Source organism: Erinaceus europaeus, chromosome 8, assembly GCF_950295315.1.
Source record: "Erinaceus europaeus chromosome 8, mEriEur2.1, whole genome shotgun sequence".
Classification (NCBI taxonomy): domain Eukaryota; kingdom Metazoa; phylum Chordata; class Mammalia; order Eulipotyphla; family Erinaceidae; genus Erinaceus; species Erinaceus europaeus.
Window position 1 is genome coordinate 56,440,155 of NC_080169.1, and position 19,294 is coordinate 56,459,448.

Below are 19,294 nucleotides of genomic sequence, written 5' to 3' on the forward strand. Positions count from 1 at the left end.
ACCGACCAATCAACACCCATGTTCAGCAGGGAAGCAATTACAGAAGCCAGACCTTCTACCTTCTGCAACCCACAATGACCCTGGGTCCATGCTCCCAGAGGGATAGAGAATGGGAAAGCTATCAGGGGAGGGAGTGGGATATGGAGAATGGGTGGTGGGAATTGTGTGGAATTGTACCCCTCCTACCCTATGGTTTTGTTAATTAATACTTTCTTAAATGAAATTTAAAAAGCCCACAGGAGAGGACACGCGTGTGAAACAAAACTTCCAGAAGAAAAGGATAGTGAACTGTACTGACCATGAGAGAGGAGATGCAGGGAAAAAAAAGTTAGGGGAAAATATATACTTTTTAAAAAAATATTTATGTATTTATTCCCTTTTGTTGTCCTTGTTGTTTTCTTGTTGTAGTTGTTATTGATGTTGTTGTTGTTGGATAGGATAGAGAGAAATGGAGAGAGGAGGGGAAGACAGAGACGGGGAGATAAATATAGACACCTGCAGACCTGTTTCACTGCTTGTGAAGCGACTCCCCTGCGGGTGGGGAGCCTGTGGCTTGAACCGGGATCCTTACACCAGTCCTTGCACTTTGCACCATGTGTGCTTAACCCGCTGTGCTACCGCCCGACTTCCGGAAAATATATGCCTTTAAGCAAAAGTGCACCATAATTTGCAGTGAGTCAATAAATGCAGCAAGAAAGTAGAAAAACCTAAAAAGGAAACCATAAAATAGCTAATCAAATAGTTTCTACTTAGACCTAGATACCCTCCTCACATACTTACTATTTCACTTCCCTCAATCACTCCAAAGCTAATCTTGTCAAACAAAGTAAGGACTACAAAACCTGGATAAGGGCAAGAGGCTGGCATAATGATGGCTCTTTGGTCACTACCAGGCCACCCCATCACCCAGGGACCTAGTCAGGGAGTCCTGGGTTTCCCACACAGACATGACAGACCTAGACCTCTATTACATTCCTCTCTCCACTGTCACTGGTCATCTCCATCAGGAACAACATAATGGATCCCTTTGTGGGCCCTAATAGGACCTTGAACTCAATGTGTATCAACAATGGTAGGGACAGCACCATTCTCCAAATGGAAGTTGGGCAACATACTCTATCACTCAATGAAGATGGGTCTTGAAATTAGTACAACCTAGAATGTTTCTAGCAATGATCACAGAATGCAAGCTCAGAACTACTGGGATGCAAAGGTTACACAGGCTCCTACAATGAATATGGGCCCCAGCTCAAATGAATGGGGTTTATAGTTCACAATATTTATATACTTTCCCCATATCTGGGAGCTACTCTCTGCCCTGATCCAGGCTTTCTAGACCTGTTTCCAACTCTGACACCATCTCCCCAGATAATACCTTTGATCCACCTGCATGTTAGCTGACAAGCTCAGGCAAAAAAAATCAATAGTCATGGGCCCCTTGGAATAAATCTAAAATAGACCTACTAGCTTTTTACAAAATGGAGACTCCAAATCTCATCTGCAATCTCATCTCATTCTTGCCTTTCTGTTCCTGATTATTTAACAATTTTTTCTGCTTTATAACTTAATGCTTTTTCAGCCACCAAGTTCCAGATTCGACCATGATGCTGACCTGACTTCTCTGGGCATATGACCTTTCCAATGTGTCTTGGGTCCCCACCTCCCAGAGCCCTGCTCCACTAGGGGAAGAAAGAGACAGGCTGGGAATATGGATCAACATGCCAATGTCCATGTTCAGCAGATAAGCAATTGCAGAAGCTAGAACTTCTGCACCCCATAATCATCCTGGGTCCATGCTCCCAGAGAGATAAAGAGTAGGAGAGCTTTCAAGGGAGGGGGGCAGGATACAGAGTTCAGGTGGTGGAAATTGTGTGGAATCATACCCCTCTTATCCTATGGTCTTGTCAATATTTCCATTTTATAAATAAATTTTTTAAAAATTGGTGGGTCTGGATTTCTATACAAAATCTAGACTAGACATAAAAGTCTGTGAGCCAGGAGATGGCTCATATGATATAGTGTACATTTTACCATGCATGAGGGCCCAAGTTCAAGGCCCAGCATCACCTGCAAGATTCATGTATAGTACAGTATGATGTCTCTCCCTATCTCTCTTACTTGTCTTGCTCTATTTGTGATTATCATTCATACATGAGGACCAGCTTCACACAAAAGGAAAAATAAGTCACTTGATGAAGCTCCAGGGAAAGTAATAATCTTAAAGCATGTCAATTTTTCTATTGAACAAGGAATAAAGGAAACACTTAAAAAGAGGCAGAAAATATGTAGCACTTGCTTATCAGGACATTGTTTTTCAAAGGGCTGGGTGGTAGCACAACTGGTTGAGTGCACTTGTTACAACGTGGAAGGACCTGGATTCAAATCCTTGGCCCCCACTTGCATGGAAAAACTTCATGTGCAGCAGAGAAACAGTTACAGAAGACAGAACTCCCACCTTCTGCACCCCAAAAATAATTTTGACCCATACCCCCAGTAGGGAGGAATTGATGAGAAGGTGACCAGAGGGCTCTAAAGTCCAATTCCATCAGGAACCGGAGAGAAAAGAGGAAAGAGGGAGGGATGTTTGGATTTAATAATAGGAGTATGTGTTACTTGGAAAGGAAGAGAAAATGGGGCCTATTAAAAAAAAAGGCCAATATCTACAAATATAGACAATAGTTGTAGAAATAGTATTGCAACCTTGGGAGAACTACTGTAGCTTACAATGGAGGGTCTGGGGATCCAGAACTCTGGTGGTGCAGAGTTGTAGCCCTGTTATCTTGAATTTGTAAATCTATATAAAATCACTAGTAAAAAATAAATGAAAATTAAAAGTTTAAAGTCCTAGGAGCCACATACAGCATCATACACCGCTTCAAGGACAGAATTATGACTAGTGAAGCAATACTGTGGTGTCTTTCCTGTATTTCTGTCTCTCTTTTTCTCTTCCTCTGAAATTAAAAAAGAAAAAAAGATATTGGAGCTGGGTGTTGGTGCACCTGGTTTAGTGTACATGTTACAATGCACCAGGACCCAGGTTTGAGTCACCGGTCCCCACCTGCAGGGGGAAAGCTTCACAAATGGTGAAGCAGTGCTGCAAGTGTCTCTCTGTCTCTCTTCCTCTTTATCCTCCCCTTCCTTCTTGATTTCTGGCTGTCTCTCTCTAATAAATAAATAGATAATAAAAAAAACTTTTTAAAATAAATATTTTTTTAAAAAAGAAAACAGATATCTTTAAAAAGTATAGTGGACACTTGCAGGCTTCTAAAAACCCTAGAGAAAAAAAAAGACAAGGAATCAAAAGAAGGCACAGGGCACAGAAAAAAAAAATGACCAGGGCCCACATAAATGTAAAACCACCTACACAAACTTCTTAAGTTAATGGTAAGAGAACCCGCTTAATTAATGACAATGGTTTGTTTCAGAAAAACTAAGTAAAATTTAGAGTACTACAAGGAAACCTTACAGAGTTATTTTCATACATAGTGAGCTCTAAAACTTACTCTATTAATTTTATAAAATTTTGTATGTAACATGTGAGAATTTACATACTAGCATATGCATTAGCCACATGCATGCATAGGTACTGAAAACTAATATGAAGGATTAGTGTGAAGGTGAAGGGGGGAAAAAAGGAAAAAAGAAAAAGAAGTTATATTTTCCCCTCTAGCTCTACTTTCAAGCACACTTGTCCAGGGAAACATATTACTGCAGTCTTTGAAAAGGTTGTATTTTACATTTCTAGAGAAACCAAATTTTCTCCTTCTGAGGTCAAGTTGCCACTTCAGTTAGGTTTTTATCCTCACTAGAAATTTGTTCCCATAGAAAATGTTTCAAAATAGCAGGAAAGTAATAGATACAGTTCTTGATAATATTATTATGTTTCTTCTGTCTTGGATTACTTATCATTTCCTAGCTGACTCTTACATGTCTCGTTCTGTGTCTCAAGTTAAAAAATCATATGCATTCATTCACAGTTTCCGTTTTAAATATCTAATTAAATGGGGCTGGTTGAGTGCACATGTTACCCTGCACAAGGCCCTGGTTCCCATCTGCAGGGAGGATGCTTCACAAGCATCTTAACCAGGTGTGCCACTGCCGGCCTCCCTTCACAAGCAGTGAAACAGAGCTGCAGGTGTCTCTCTTCCCCCTCCTTCTAGTTCTCCCCCTCCCCTCTCAATTTCTCTCTACCTTATGAAAGGATGGGAGGGAGGGAAAGAAGAGAGGGAGGGAAAAAAGTAAGTTACCGCTGGGAGCTATGAATTGATTGTGTAGGCACCAAGTCTCAGTGATAACCCTGGTGGAAGAAAAAAAAATAAACAAAAAAATAACTTCAGTACTACACAGTGACTCCTTACATAGACTAATATTAAAGAAAAGAGGATGAAGTTTATACTCAACCTATATCATTTTAAATATCCTTGTACAAAATTATGCATACAAGTGGTAAAAGAATCATAGTTGCCTCTCCCTCAAGCAGAGGCAGGTTTACTCAACATTATAACATTATAAGAGACAAATAAGGGAGTTGGGCAGTAGCACAGTGAGTTAAGTGCAGGTGGTGCAAAGCACAAGGACCGGCATAAGGATCCCGGTTCAACCCCCTGGCTCCCCACCTGCAGGGGAGTTGCTTCACATGCAGTGAAGCAGGTCTGCAGGTGTCTATCTTTCTCTCCCCGTCTCTGTCTTCCCCTCCTCTCTCCATTTCTCTCTGTCTTATCTAACAACAACAACATCAATAAAAACTACAACAATAAAACAAACAAAGGTAACAAAAAGGAAAATAAACAAATATAAAAAATAAAAAAGAGAGAGACAAATCAAATACCCAAGGAGATACATCAAAAATACATCATTGAATCACTATGAGTCTTAGAGGAGTCCCCAGATACACATTGCCAAGTAGCATTAGCCACAAAGAGTTTTCATTTTCCCATTCAACATAGCCATACAAAATTAAGTGAAATTTGAAACAGCAGGATAAAAACAATTAAAGCAACTCTAGAGAGTCATAAATGCAGGGGTAGTCAGAGTTCAGACTATTCTCAACCCATTCTAATAAACATACACACATACACCACATTTCAAAGTTATGTTACAACCAGGGTACCTAGCTAGTATTTTCTTTTCTGGTTTGGTTACAAAGGCCCATGGAGAGCCAGTAAAGAAAATTATTAAATATATGATAGCCTTGTGGAAAAAATAAAAGACTTCTATCACTGTCAAGAGGATTATGTGTAGTTTTTGCTTTCTACAGTTAAAATATATTATTTTCCAAAGTACACAAATAGTTATTGATAAATTTATTTTAAATTAAATTTAAAAACAATATCAACAAAAGTCAAATTTAACTAATTTGGCTCAAGTTTTTAACAGTTAAAAAATAAGGTTTTTGCAACCAGTACCACCTTGGCATGTTACACCTCAGATTGTGTCCAGAGACATCAGGCATGAAACATCAACCCTTCAGCTTCATTACTCGGGTAAGACCTTTTCTAGCTCATAGGACACTTTAATTCCATTTTGGGTAGTGCACTCCTTAACAAAACCTAGATACAGACCAGGGCCCATGAGATAGGGCACATGTATATGTATTAACTTAGAGGAAAATATATACCTTTAAGTAAAAGTGCACAATAGTTTGCAATGAGTCAATAAATGAATCAAGCAAGTAGAAAGACCTAAAAAGAAACCTTAAAGTGCCTAATGAATCAGTTCCTACTTAGACTCTGCAGGGCTAGCGTGAGTGTGTTTCTTCCCAGGCACATGCTCTCTGGATTGGAGAGAACTCGACCAGAGCCATCCTGGGCTGCTGCTTACTCAGCGAAGTGGGAGAGAGACCAGGAACTCCTGGTAGAGTGGGAACACAATGCGTCCTTAGTCTTTATTGATCAAAGACAACGCTTTTATATACTTAGAACCAGAAGTGGCAAGTCAGAAAAGGAAATGGCTAGGAAAGGGGATGGAGAAAAGAAAAGACTGGGAAGGTAGAAAGCTTCTGTAGCACTGGTTGCTAGGGTTTTAACTGGTAGGATTAATGCAGGCAGGGCGGGTATCGAGGTAGAAAGAAGATAGATCAAAGGTGGGTAAGAAGGCCCCACCATGTGTCTTGGAGCCCCACCTCCCCAGATCTCTGGCACACTGGAGAAAGAGAGAGACAGCTGGGAGTATGGATCTATCTGCCAACACCCATGTTCAGCTGGTAAACTATTAAAGAAGTCAGACCTTCCACCTTCTGTACCCCATAATGACCCTGGGTCCATACTCCCAGAGGGATAAAGAATAGGGAAGCTATCAAGGGCAGGAAGTGGATACGGAGTTCTGGCGGTGGGTATTGTGTGGAATTGTACCCCTCTTATCCTATAGTCTTGTCAATGTTTCCATTTTGTAAATAAAAATTTTAAAAAAGGTTTTGAGAAAAATTCTATGGTATCATGAATTATCTAACATAAAAGTGACATTTAAAATGAAAGCATTCTAGGCAAGGTATCAAAACAAAACAAAATAAGATTCAATTAAATATAATGCTAAAACATATTATTTTTTTTGCCCTTGTTTTTTCATTGTTTTTGTTGTTATTATTGTTGTTATTTTATTGGTGTCGTTGTTGGATAGGACAGAGAAAAATGGATAGAGGAGAAGACAGAGAGGAGGAGAGAAAGACACCTGCAGACTTGCTTCACTGCTTGTGAAGTGACCCCTTGTAGGTTGGGAGCTGGGGGGCTCAAACTGGGATCCTTACACTGGTCCTTGCACTTTGCGCCATGTGCGCGTAACCTGCTGCGCTACTGCCCAACTCCCAACTACCGCTGAAACATATTTTACAGATTAAATATCAGAATTTATGTTAACATCCATTTTAATAAGTATCTGATTAGATAAGGGAAGGACCTAATAAAATTGCACATGGCTGATACAAAATCTATGCTAATGCAAGGATAGGATCTCCAGTTCGAAGCAAATACCCAGGTTTGAGACTCAGCACCAAATGGGAGATGCTGTGTCAGCAGATGATGTATTGGTGCTATGGTGTCTCTCTCTCCCTAACTCTCTCCCCCTCTAAATCAAAAAGTAACCTAGAGTAGCAAGAAACATAAAAATAATTAAGCAAAGAGTCAAAATACAAATTAGTCTTACTTGCAATGTTTTTTTTTAGAAAGCGGCATTATAGTTATCTTTAGCTCAAAATAGCAACTTTTTTTCTTTTCTTTTTTAATTTACATCCTATGAACTCATTTAGACACAGAATATGATATATTTCCCCATTTAGTGAGGTCCTTTCTTCTACCAGTGTTTTATAGTTATCATCATATAGATTCTGTATATGTTTTAGGAGGATTAAATATAAATATTTCTCTATGTTTAGCTATCACAAACTATAGTTTTATTTTATTTTGGCCCTTAATGAATAGCGAAGCAGGTCTGCAGATATTTATCTCTTCCCTCCCCTCTTATCTATCTCTACCCTACCAAAAGTAATGGAAAGGAAAAAAATAAAGAAAAGAAAAAAATAGCCACCAGGAGCAGTGATTCACAAAGCCCCAGCTATAAACTTGGTGACAGTAATAATAATAATAATAATAATAATAATTTTTATTTATTCATTTAAAAAATGAGACATTAACAAAACCATAGGACAAGAGGGGTACAACTCCAAACAATTCCCACCACCAGATCTCCGTATCCCATCTCCTCTCCTGAAAGCTTTCCTATTCTTTATCCCTCTGGGAGTATGGACCCAAGGTCATTGTGGGATGCAGAAGGTGGAAGGTCTGGCTTTTGTAATTGCTTCCCCGCTGAACATGGGCGTAGACTGGTTGATCCATACTCCCAGCCTGCCTCTCTCTTTCCCTAGTAGGGTGAGGGTCTGGGGAAGTGGAGCTCCAGGACATTGGTGAGGTCATCTGTCTAGGGAAATCTGGTCAGCATTATGCTGGCATCTGGAAGCTGGTGGCTGAAGAGAGTTAACATACAAAGCCAAGCAAACTGTTGAGCAATCATGGACCTAAAGGCTGGAATAGTGCAGATGAAGTGTTGGAGGTACACACTGCAGACTATTTTGTACTTTTGCTTTCAGGTATATATTTTGCCCTAGTTTATGGATACATGTGAACATATGCTCTATCTCATGGGACTGGTCTATATCTAGGTTTGGGGGCTTTGTTAGGAAGTGGACCACCTGGAATGGAATTAGAGAATACTATGAAAGGAAAGGTCTCACCCGAGTAATGAAGCTGAAGGGTTGTCATTCCACACCTGAAGTCTCTGGACACAGTCTGAAGTGAAGCATGCTGAGGTGGTACACATTGCGTTGATTAGGTTGGGATTGGTGGGTGCAATATTATTTGGTATGAATTAAGAGAAGCATGCAGGAAAGTGTGCCCCACCCTAAGGTTCCAGGACTGGGGGAAATACAGGCTCTATAGTGGAAATGTGAGGTTCCTTATGTCCTAGTGTTGAAGAAGATAATAGATAGTTATTGTTATAATCACATTGTTTGGTAATTGGGTTAACTTTGAAAATCCCTTTGTTAGAATTTGCTGTATAATACCCAACATCACCATAATTTATGTCCTTTGACATTATTTGTATATAGCTGTGCCACCGGTTGCTTCTGTTCTCCCTGGTCTAGGCTTTTAACATATTCTTTTACTCAATGGACTGAAATAAGAAACCAGAAGCCTTAAAATTCAAACAAATTTCCACACTTTTTAAAAAAGTAAAGACAGAGAGTTAGAAATGCTGAGAGAAGGGAGTTGAGCGGTAGCGCAGTGGGTTAAGAGCATGTGGCGCAAAGCGCATGGACCAGCATAAGGATCCTGGTTCAAGCCCCCGGCTCCCTACCTGCAGGGGAGTTGCTTCACATGCAGTAAAGCAGGTCTGCAGGTGTCTATCTTTCTCTCCACCTCTCTGTCTTCCCCTCCTCTCTACATTTCTCTCTGTCCTATCCAACGATGACAACTACAACAATAACAATAATAAATACAACAATAAAAAAAGAGGAAAAGAAAAATAAAAAAAAATGCTGAGAGAAAATGAAAGAGATCACAGTACTGAAGCTTCCTGCAATGCAGTGGTGGCCAGGCTCAAGCCTGGGTCACTTACATGGCAAAGCAGCATACTAAGCAAATACACTATTTCACCAGGCTCATAGCCTTAAAAGAAAATGGTCTCAGTGTTTCTTTCTTTCTTTCTTTTTTTTTTTTTCCTCCAGGGTTATTGCTGGGCTCGGTGCCTGCACCATGAATCCACCGCTCCTGGAGGCCATTTTTCCCCCTTTTTGTTGCCCTAGTTGTTGCAGCCTCGTTGCGGTTATTATTGCCGTTGTTGTCGTTGCCTTGTTGTTGGATAGGACAGAGAGAAATGGAGAGAGGAAGGGAAGACAGAGAGAGGAGGAGAGAAAGATAGACACCTGCAGACCTGCTTCACCGCCCGTGAAGCGACTCCCCTGCAGGTGGGGAGCCGGGGGCTCGAACCAGGATCCTTACACCGGTCCCTGCGCTTTGCGCCACATGCGCTTAACCCACTGTGCCACCGCCCGACCCCCTATTTCTTTCTTTCATAATGTTTCCTGGCAATTGCATTCTGATTTATTTTTTGTTGTTTTTTTAATAATTTTATTTTTTAATTAATTAATTTATAAAAAGGAAGCATTGACAAAACTACAAGAGGGGTACAACTCCACACAATTCTCACCACCAGAACTTCGTATCCCATCCCCCCCACACACACACACAGTGTAGGTAGCAAGGCTTCTCTGAGTAAACCTGGCTGAATTCAATCCAATGAAAATACTCCATACCCAGTGATATAAAATAATCAACCAGAGAACCAGCCAGGTGGTGACACACTCAGTTAAGCACACATTTATCATCATGCCCAAGTATCCATGTTCAAGCTCCTGCTCCCCACCTTCAGGGAGGAGTCTTCATGAAGGGTAAAATAGGTCTGCAAGGGTCTATCCCCCCCCCCCCACCTCCCCTTCCCTTTCAGTAAGTAGAGATTTATAGTCAAGAAGTAGGCTCGCATATTATTTGTGGTTGAATACATACTAAAAGGAAATAACAAATGTGGGGAGAATTCAGGGTAAACTGAACAGGATTCATGCTGAAGACAGACCAGAGAGATTATGAAGGAGAAGAAGATTTTCTCTAAACTAACTTAGCAGGACTCTTTCTGACTAGATATGGAAGATAGGGACAAAGTCTAGATCTTCTTAGGTATGAGGATTAAAGAAGTACAACACATGTTTTGTCAAGAAAATATCTTATCTAAAAAGTCAGGAAAAATTGTAGCATTAGTGGGATTTGAGTTGGCCCTTAAAGATGGAAACGAGGGAGTCGGGCTGTAGTGCAGCGGGTTAAGCGCAGGTGGCGCAAAGCACAAGGACCAGCATAAGAATCCCGGTTCGAACCCCGGCTCCCCACCTGCAGGGGAGTCCCTTCACAGGCGGTGAAGCAGGTCTGCAGGTGACTATTTTCTCTCCTCCTCTCTGTCTTCCCCTCCTCTCTCCATTTCTCTCTGTCCTATCCAACAACGACAACAACAATAATAACTACAATAATAAAACAACAAGGGCAACAAAAGGGAATAAATAAATAAAATAAATACTTTTTAAAAAATGAAAAAAAAGTTTTTTTTTAAAAAAAGATGGAAATGAAAGGGGACCTGTTAAAGAGGCAAGACACTTACACAGAGGGAACTATAGGAAAGGTACAAAGTGTGTTACGTGGGGTGGGGGGCAGGAGTGGTAAAACATAAAGAGTAAAGTACAGATTCAAAACAATTCCTATCAAAATCCCAATGGAATTATTTAAGGCAATAGAATAAGTTATATAGAAATTTGTCTGGAACCTACAAAGCCCCAAAATCACCAAAAGAATCCTGGAAGAAACAAAGAAAAACAACAAAGGCATCACAAGTCCCAACTCAAAACTGTAGGATAGGCATAGCACCAGAGTACAGCTCATGGAACTTCCCCAGTATTTAGATGAAACTATATAGTGCTGTAACACAAATAACCATACAGGTAAAGAGAATAGAATTTAGAGTCCAGAAATAAGTCTTCACATATACGTACAGTTAATTTATAGCAAAGGGCCCTAGGACATTAAATGGAGAGTCTTCTATAAATGGTGCTGAGAAAACTGGGTGGCTATAAGCAAAAGAATAAAACAAGTTCACTACATCTTAGTATGCATAAAAATTAATTAAAAATGGATCAAATTGGACGTTAAAACAGAAACCATAAAAGCAGAGAGAGAAAGACAGTGGCAGAAAACACCAGGATGTCTACTTAGTGACCCAAGTCCAACACCAAGGAAAACAAAAGCAAAAATAAGCAAAACCCTCCCTCTCCTCTCCCCTCCCCTCCCCTCTCCTCTCCTCTCCTCTCCTCTCCTCTCCTTTTGTCTCCTCTCCTCTCCTCTCTCTGTCACACACACACACACACACACACCCTACTGAGTGGTAGAAAATATTTACATACCATACACCAAAGGGTTAATATGCAAAATCTATAAAGAACTCTCAGACAGAGCAACACAAATACAACCAACACTAAAGAGTAGGAAGTGGACATGAACAGGCTCTTCAACAAAGAAAACATTCAGATGACAAAAGGCATATGAAAAGTACAACAGTTCAATATTACTGATTATCACAGAAATGAAAATCAAGACAACAAGATACAACTTCACAGCTGTGAGAATGTCACATATCAAAAAAGGCAGAAATGAAGTGTTGGTGAGGCTGTGGTGAAAAAAGAAATGTGTTTACACTGTTGATGGGAATGTAAATTGGTTCAGTCTCTGTGGAAAACAATCTGGTAATTGCTCAAAACATTAAAAATAGGCCTACCATATGATCTGGCAATTCCTCTCCCAGGTAACTATCCAAAGAACATAAAAACAATTATCCAAAGAGTTCTCCTATGCATGCTCATGTACAGGACAACACTATTTGTAATAATATTTGGAAACAACAAATGAATGATTCGGTAAATTGTGGTGTATACACAATAGAATGTTATCCATCTATAATGAAAAAGAAAATCTCTTGTTACAATACAGATGGAACTTCTGGGACTCATAATAAGTGAAATAAGTCAGAAGCAGAAGAACAATTACTGGATGGTATGTCGTGGTAGAAATTAAGAAACAGACCAAAGAATAAGAGGTGGAACTTTAGTAAAGTATGATCTATTTCAGCAAATCCAAGAACATAAAACAAGAGAGATATAAGAATGAAAAGAAGTTAGGGACCCAGTATCTTAGGGTGGAGGAAGATGACAATTTGGTAGAGAGTGAGATGTGTTGACACCTATCTTTTGTTGAGGTGGGAAACTGTACCTTGGTGACAAATCTCATAAACATTTTCCCTAATAAAGTATTTTAAAAAAAAAAATAGAAAAAGAAGAAACTAATGAAATTGCTGGACAAACAGACAGAGGGAAGATAAGCAGTGCAAGAGGGTTTAAAGGGGAGTTGGGCGGTAGTGCAGCGGGTTAAGCGGGTTAAGCGCATGTGGCGCAAAACGCAAGGACCAGAGGCGTAAGGATCCCGGTTCAAGCCCCCGGCTCCCCACCTGCAGGGGAGTCGCTTCACAAGTGGTGAAGCAGGTCTGTAGGTGTCTATCTTTCTCTCGCCCCTCTGTCTTCCCCTCCTCTCTCCATTTCTCTCTGTCCTATCTAACAACGACGTCAATAACAACAACAATAAAATGACAAGGACAACAAAAGGGAATAAATAAATAAATATTTTTTTAAAAGAGGGTTTAAAGAAGCAAAGTTTACTACAAAGCTGATCCAATGAAGTAACTAGGTATTTGATCTTGCTGGGCATCAATATTTTTATTACCTCCTACATCTAATCACAGTTTAATCACTCAAATTATTCTAGGAATGGTCATAGGTGACTATAATACCCTAAACGTCCAGAATCAGTGTTATACATATTTCCAAACATGGTAAAACGTGTTGTTCTCTGTGAGATGTACTATTGATGTTACAGCAACAAGAGATTTATACTTTTTTTAGTTGCAAGATGGAAATAACTATATGGTTACTGGCTAAAAATTCTGAGCTATCAACTATCTACAGTCTGTAAAAATATAAAGGGGGGAGGGAGAAAAAAAGAAAAGGGAAAGGAAGATGGAAGGGACGGAAGGGAAGAGGGAAGGGAGGGGAGGAAAGATGAGCTCTTGCTGCTTTTTATTAGAGAAAGACTGTAAGAAAATGCCTTTGGGGGAGCCTGCAACTCATTGCTGCACCTTGACGCCTGACTATAGCACTCAGTGCCATGAATATCCATTCAAATATAGGTGATATTGTTTATGTCTATACCCCCTGACAATTCAACTATCTTCTACTCTTAATGAGAATAAACAGTACACAAATCAAGTTAATTTTTAATAATTACCTAAGATTTTGAATTTTCATGATAATTTGCTAATAAATTTAGAACTCCCTATAGGCATACCATTAACTTGACATTGTTTTTCTGCCTATGCAGTTTCTACATCATGATTCCAGAACAGAGGGGGGGGGGGGAACCTATCTTGATTGCTCAGGACAAAGATGCTGAATGTCTAGGAGTCAAGAATACATTGAATGACAATCACTTAAAATAAAAAATACTGGGTCAGGTAGTGGTGCAGCTGGCTGATCGCAAATGTCACAATGAGCAAGGGCCATGGTTCAAGTCCCCAGTCTCCACCTTCAGAAAAAGAACTTTGCAAGTAATAAAGTTGTGCTGCTCTTTCTCCCTTTCTCATACTTCTCAATTTCTCTGTCTCCCTTAAATAAATAAGTAAATAAAATATTTAAAGAAAAAACTAAAATTTCAAGAAAGGAATTCTACCCCATACCTCTAGATTGCCATTCTCTAAAATCAGTGGGAAATACCTATGAAAGAACTGGCATTAGGCTTACATTCCTCAAAAATGAGGGGCAAGATAGAATTAAAGACTGGGGAAGTCGGGCAGTAGAGTGGCAGGTTAAGCGCATGTGGCACAAAGCACAAAGACCAGCATAAAGATTCCGGTTCTAGGCCCCGGCTCCCCACCTGCAGGGGAGTCGCTTTACAGGCGGTGAAGCAGGTCTGCAGGTGTCTATCTTTCTCTCCCCCCTCTGTATTCCCCTCCTCTCTCCATTTCTCTCTGTCCTATCCAACAACGATAACAACAACTACTACAACAATAAAACAACAAGGGCAACAAAAGGGACAGATAAATAAATAAATATTAAAAATATAAAAAGAATTAAAGAATGGAGTTACCTTGTATGTCTCCTTTGAACAGTCAAAGGTCACACCACCCTGAACATATCCCATCACAACTTCCCTTTGAACAAAGAACTTTAAAATTTTTTTCTTTTTGTTTTATATTATTTGTTTATTGTCTCATGGGTCAAATCAGTCTGAAATTCTCACCCTTGACCGTTAGCTGATTTTCTAGCTGTGTGTGAGCAATCCCTTTCAGAATCTTCAGTTCTTTTGTCCAGCTCTTCTTTTTTCACTCAAGGTTGAGGTATGTTGTATTTTAATAACCCTCTATGTATTACTTTGGCCACAGTCCTAGATGTCCTCAAAATCTCCAGAGCTTAACAAAGAAACTTCCCCAGGAAGATAAAGTTAAAAATAATAATAATAAAAGTGCCATTCAGTTTAACCTAGTTGTTGTGTTCTCATTAGAAATTCAGCTTCTGTTGGAATCCCCCAACGGACTTCATTTATAACATTTATTTGGTTCTGCAATGTCCTCATTTCCCTCTTCTTTTTCCTAAGAGGTTTGATCAGACACACAACAAAAGCCTTTGGTTCCTTTTTCACTTCCTCAGGAGCTTTTTTGTCTGTCAGCACCTGGGCTGCCTGCTAAATTGCTTTAGAATTCATTTCCTTGTCTCACTCATCTGGTCACTTAGGAATTACCACTATTTTATTCTCTGCTGAGTTACAAAAGGGCTATCAACTATTAACCAAAATTCTCAGTGTTTACAACTTTGTATCAGCTCAAATAATACTTGTGGCTCTATAGGATAAATCCCTGAAAACAAAAGGGGGTTGGGGAGATGACAGTATTCCCGAGATAATTTTTAACAAGAGAAAGAATTTAATTTAAGTTTTCTAGGAATTTGTTTTCACTGAGAAATAAATATTTCCTCGAATATTAACAGGAAGGAAGCACATATTTACATAGAAATCAGCACCATAAGCATGAAAATGTTTCCTGTCTGAGGTTAATTCCCTTTCTATCAGAAGTTTTTAACCTAAGTTTTTTGTATACATATATATAAATCCTAGAGTTTGTATTATCTTCTCCATTTTAAGATTCTACTAACAAAGGTAGGCATCACTCTTCAACTCATCATGATGAGGCAACAAATAAGAGCCTCAATTTTAAGATACCTGACAGCATAAGATAATATAGGGAAAGAATCAGATCAAGCCTCATACTTAATTTGGAAGTCTTCCTTTTTCATCTAGTTTGAAAGTATCTTACATTCCTCAAAACTGCCTTGAATGAACAGTATCTACAAGTCAATCCATAATAGACTGCTTCATGGAAATTGTGGTGCCAGATTCTTCAGATACCTGCCATCATGCCACCATTATAATTGTGCCTGGTGGTTTAGTATACCTTTATATTTCTTAGTGCTAAACAGACTGAACACAATGACAGTACAACTTAAGAATTTTAAGCTTTAATAGTACCTGATTATACCAAAGTTCCAGTTTATCCATTAATCTCTATTTGAAATTCACAACAATTCTGCCCTTTTCAATCTACCATTTATGCTGAGTCAAAAGGGATCTATCTGGCCAGGTCATTTGAGTTTTACAACCATCATTGCTATTTTATAATAATCATTCTGTTTAGCCTCCATACTCAAGACCTTGTGATGTACCTAGAGCTCATCAACTAGTCTTATACATTTTTAATTGACTAATAATTTAGCATTAAATGCTCAATGACAATAGCAAACTATTTTTTTTGCCTCCAGGGTTATTGCTGGGGCTCTGTGTCTGCACTATGAATCCACTGCTCCTGGAGGCCATTTTTTCCCATTTTGTTGCCCTTGTTGTTGCCTTTGTTGTTGTTGTTATTGTTGCCATTGGTGTTGTTGTTGGATAAGACAGAGAGAAATGGAGAGAAGAGGGGAAGACAGAGAGGGAGAAAGAAAGATAGACACCTGTAGACCTGTTTTACAGCCTGTGAAGCGACCTCCCTGCCGGTGGGGAGCCAGAGGTTCGAACCAGGATCCTTACACTGGTCATTGCGCTACCACCCAACCCCCAGCAAACAATTTTTGAGAAGTTTGCAAAGATTCACTAAAATTAGTGATGCTAAAACTTCTGTTAGATTCCATCCCCATTATAAAGCAATTAAATGAATTTTGATACCTGGCATCTTCTGTCTGAAGAATGTGCAACATCTTTTGTAGAAGTCTAATAGCATTAAATTCCTCCAGTATTTATCTTTTAAAAAAGCTTTATTTCTTCTTCATTTTTGAAGAATAATTTTATTAAATATAGAATTTAAGTTGAATTTTTTAAGTACTATCATTAATACTTTACTCTTTTTTACTAGCATAGTATAAATGTCCAATCTAATTCTTATTCATACTCCTTTCTAGGTTTAAAAAAATGTATTTTTCTTCTACAGTCATTCAAATTTCTCTGATTTTTCTGTAGCTTTAGTATGATATGATGACATATGGAGATTTATTACTTCTGTGTTTTGAACTTTGATTCTACAGGCACACCCACTTGGAGTGCTTTGAGTTTCAGTGATTTGTGATTTGACACCTATTATGAATTTTGAAAAAGTTTCTGTCATTACTTCAAATATTTCTGTTCCATACTTTTCTTCTAATATTCCAATTTTGCATAATTGTTCTTTTTTTTCTTTCTTTTTTTCCCCTCCTTCTTTTTCTTCTCCTGCCACGAGGGTTACCAGTGAGGCTCAGTACTGGCACTATGAATCGACCACTCCCAGTAGCGTTTTTTTTTTTCCTTTTCAATTTTTATTAGATAGGACAATGAGAAATTGATAAAGGTGGTGAAGATAGAAAGAGAAAGAGAAAGAAAGACATCTGTAGACTTGTTTCACCATTTGTGACATCTCCCCCACACACACAGGTAGGGAACAGGGGCTCAAAGCCAGGTCTTTGCACTTGGTGATATGTGCACTTAACCAGGTATACCACCACGCAGCCCGCCTTCCATAATCATGTTTTTTTTTTTTACTTTGGCTCACAATTTTTTTAATATCTTTGTTTATTTATTGGAGAGAGAGACAGCCAGAAATTGAGAGGGAAGGGAGTAATAGAGATGGTAGACAGACAGAGAGACACCTACAACACTGCTTCACCATTTGCAAAGCTTTCCCCCTGCAGGTGAGGGCTGGGGGCTCAAACCCAGGTCCTTGCACACTGCAACATGTGCGCCCAACCAGGTGTGCCACCACCCAGCCCCAGTGGCTCAAAAGTCTCTCAGACATCTTGTTTTCTTCTTTGCATTTAAATTAGATGGGTATGTAATGATGCCAAGCTTATGATTCTTTAACTTAATGAGTCTACTAATGAGCATTATCAGAAGCATTTTTCATTTCAGTTACATTATCTTTAGTACCAGATTTTTTTTCTAATTCTTTCTTAGAGTTCCTAAGACATCATCCTTCCTGTTCTTGATGTTCTTTCTCTACATAGTAATTAGTTACTTCAGTGTCCCTCATTGATAACTCCAACATCTGCATCATATCTGATGTTTTGTTTGGGGGGGGGCAGTATTTTTCTAGTCTTTAAGAATAACTGGTAATTTATGTTGAAAGCTAAACATGTAAAGATTTGTAGTAATTTAAGAATAATCTAAGAAATTAGCTATTTTTACTGCTTTCTGTAATTAAAAGGCTTCAAATTATTCTAGTGCCTCTATCTTCATCTCCTGATTTGGGGATTTCCCTTAGCATTCCTTCTTACAAAAAAAAGTGTGTGGAAACTCTCTCAGCTGTAATCTATTGTTAGTACACTTGAACTCTACTGGCAGACTGTAAGCTATGCAAAACTTATAAAGTATTCTAGGATCTTCTCAATAAATTTAAATGCTACTACCAGGCTTCTTTTTCTTTATGCAGTTAAAAATTGTTTCGGCTTGGTCCCCACTGCACTGACAGAAATATCAGTATCGTTCCATCTCTCTGTCTTTGTTGTATAAAAAATAAATAAATAAATAAATAAATAAATAAATAAATAAATAAAACACTGTGTCTGCTGACTACATTTATTTTTGCCTCCCCCATCAGATGACAGAATCAATAAAAACAGGAATTCAGTTTTGCTTACCAGTACATAATCATTCCCTGACCCTATGCACAGAACACAGTTTTTTAAATGGGTGAAGCTCCCAAGAAGTGGGCATTTGGGGTAAAATCATTCTTGTAGATAACTGTTCTCTTTATTTATAGGATGCCTCACAGGCTCCTTGATCTCAACCATCTAAGTCACACAACCAAGATAGTATATACTGTGGGAGGCAAAAATTAAAACGCACTAAGATCCACTAGTTTAGTGGTCAGGGAAATAGCTCAAGTAATAGATCTGCATTCCTAAGGTTTGTAGTTTGATTTCTAGTACTGCACATGACTGATGAGCTGACCACCCTTACTCTCTGTCTCTCTGTCTTCTATGTAACACTCTCTCATCTGTAATAAATAAAATATATTTTTAAAAAATCCAAGACTCACTGAGTTTAGACTAGAAAGACATGAAAGACATTAGTTCCAAGGTACCCTGGTTTAAACAAAAGGGTTATAAGAATATGAGGTTATGCTTTAAACTGAAGCTAGTCTTAGCATGATCTTTTCCCCAGTCCTCTTTAAAAACCTTTCAAATTCAATTGTAAGAGATATTAAGAAATTGGCATTATGATAATTAGACATCTCCACCACTAACACTTTCAAAAAAAAAAAAAAAAACCGCTTCCACTATTCAAATAATACCACCATTTTCACTATTTCATATATTAGCCTAGCTAATATATGAATACAATTATGAAAACAGCAAATATCACTGATTGTTTTGAGTGTTTATTATCCAATGATCAAAAAAACAGATTTAAAAATATGGCAAAGGCCAAACTATTTAAATACTGTCTAATTGGGAAGTTACCCCTGTACAGTTTAGTCTAATAATTAAAATTGTGCTTTTTACTTAAACAATATCCTCATTGTCACTTTCGTGAAAAAGATTAGTCATTGTTTGTTGATCTGCTGCAAATAAAATGAAACCAGCTGTCCC

The 19,294-nt window shown here is 38.7% G+C and overlaps 1 protein-coding gene across 4 annotated transcripts in view; it reads right to left on the minus strand.

Moving 5' to 3' along the window:
• Positions 1–19,294, minus strand: part of CDK14 (cyclin dependent kinase 14) — a 722,913-nt gene that overhangs the window by 520,102 nt on the left and 183,517 nt on the right. The gene's annotated exons all lie outside the window — the stretch shown is intronic.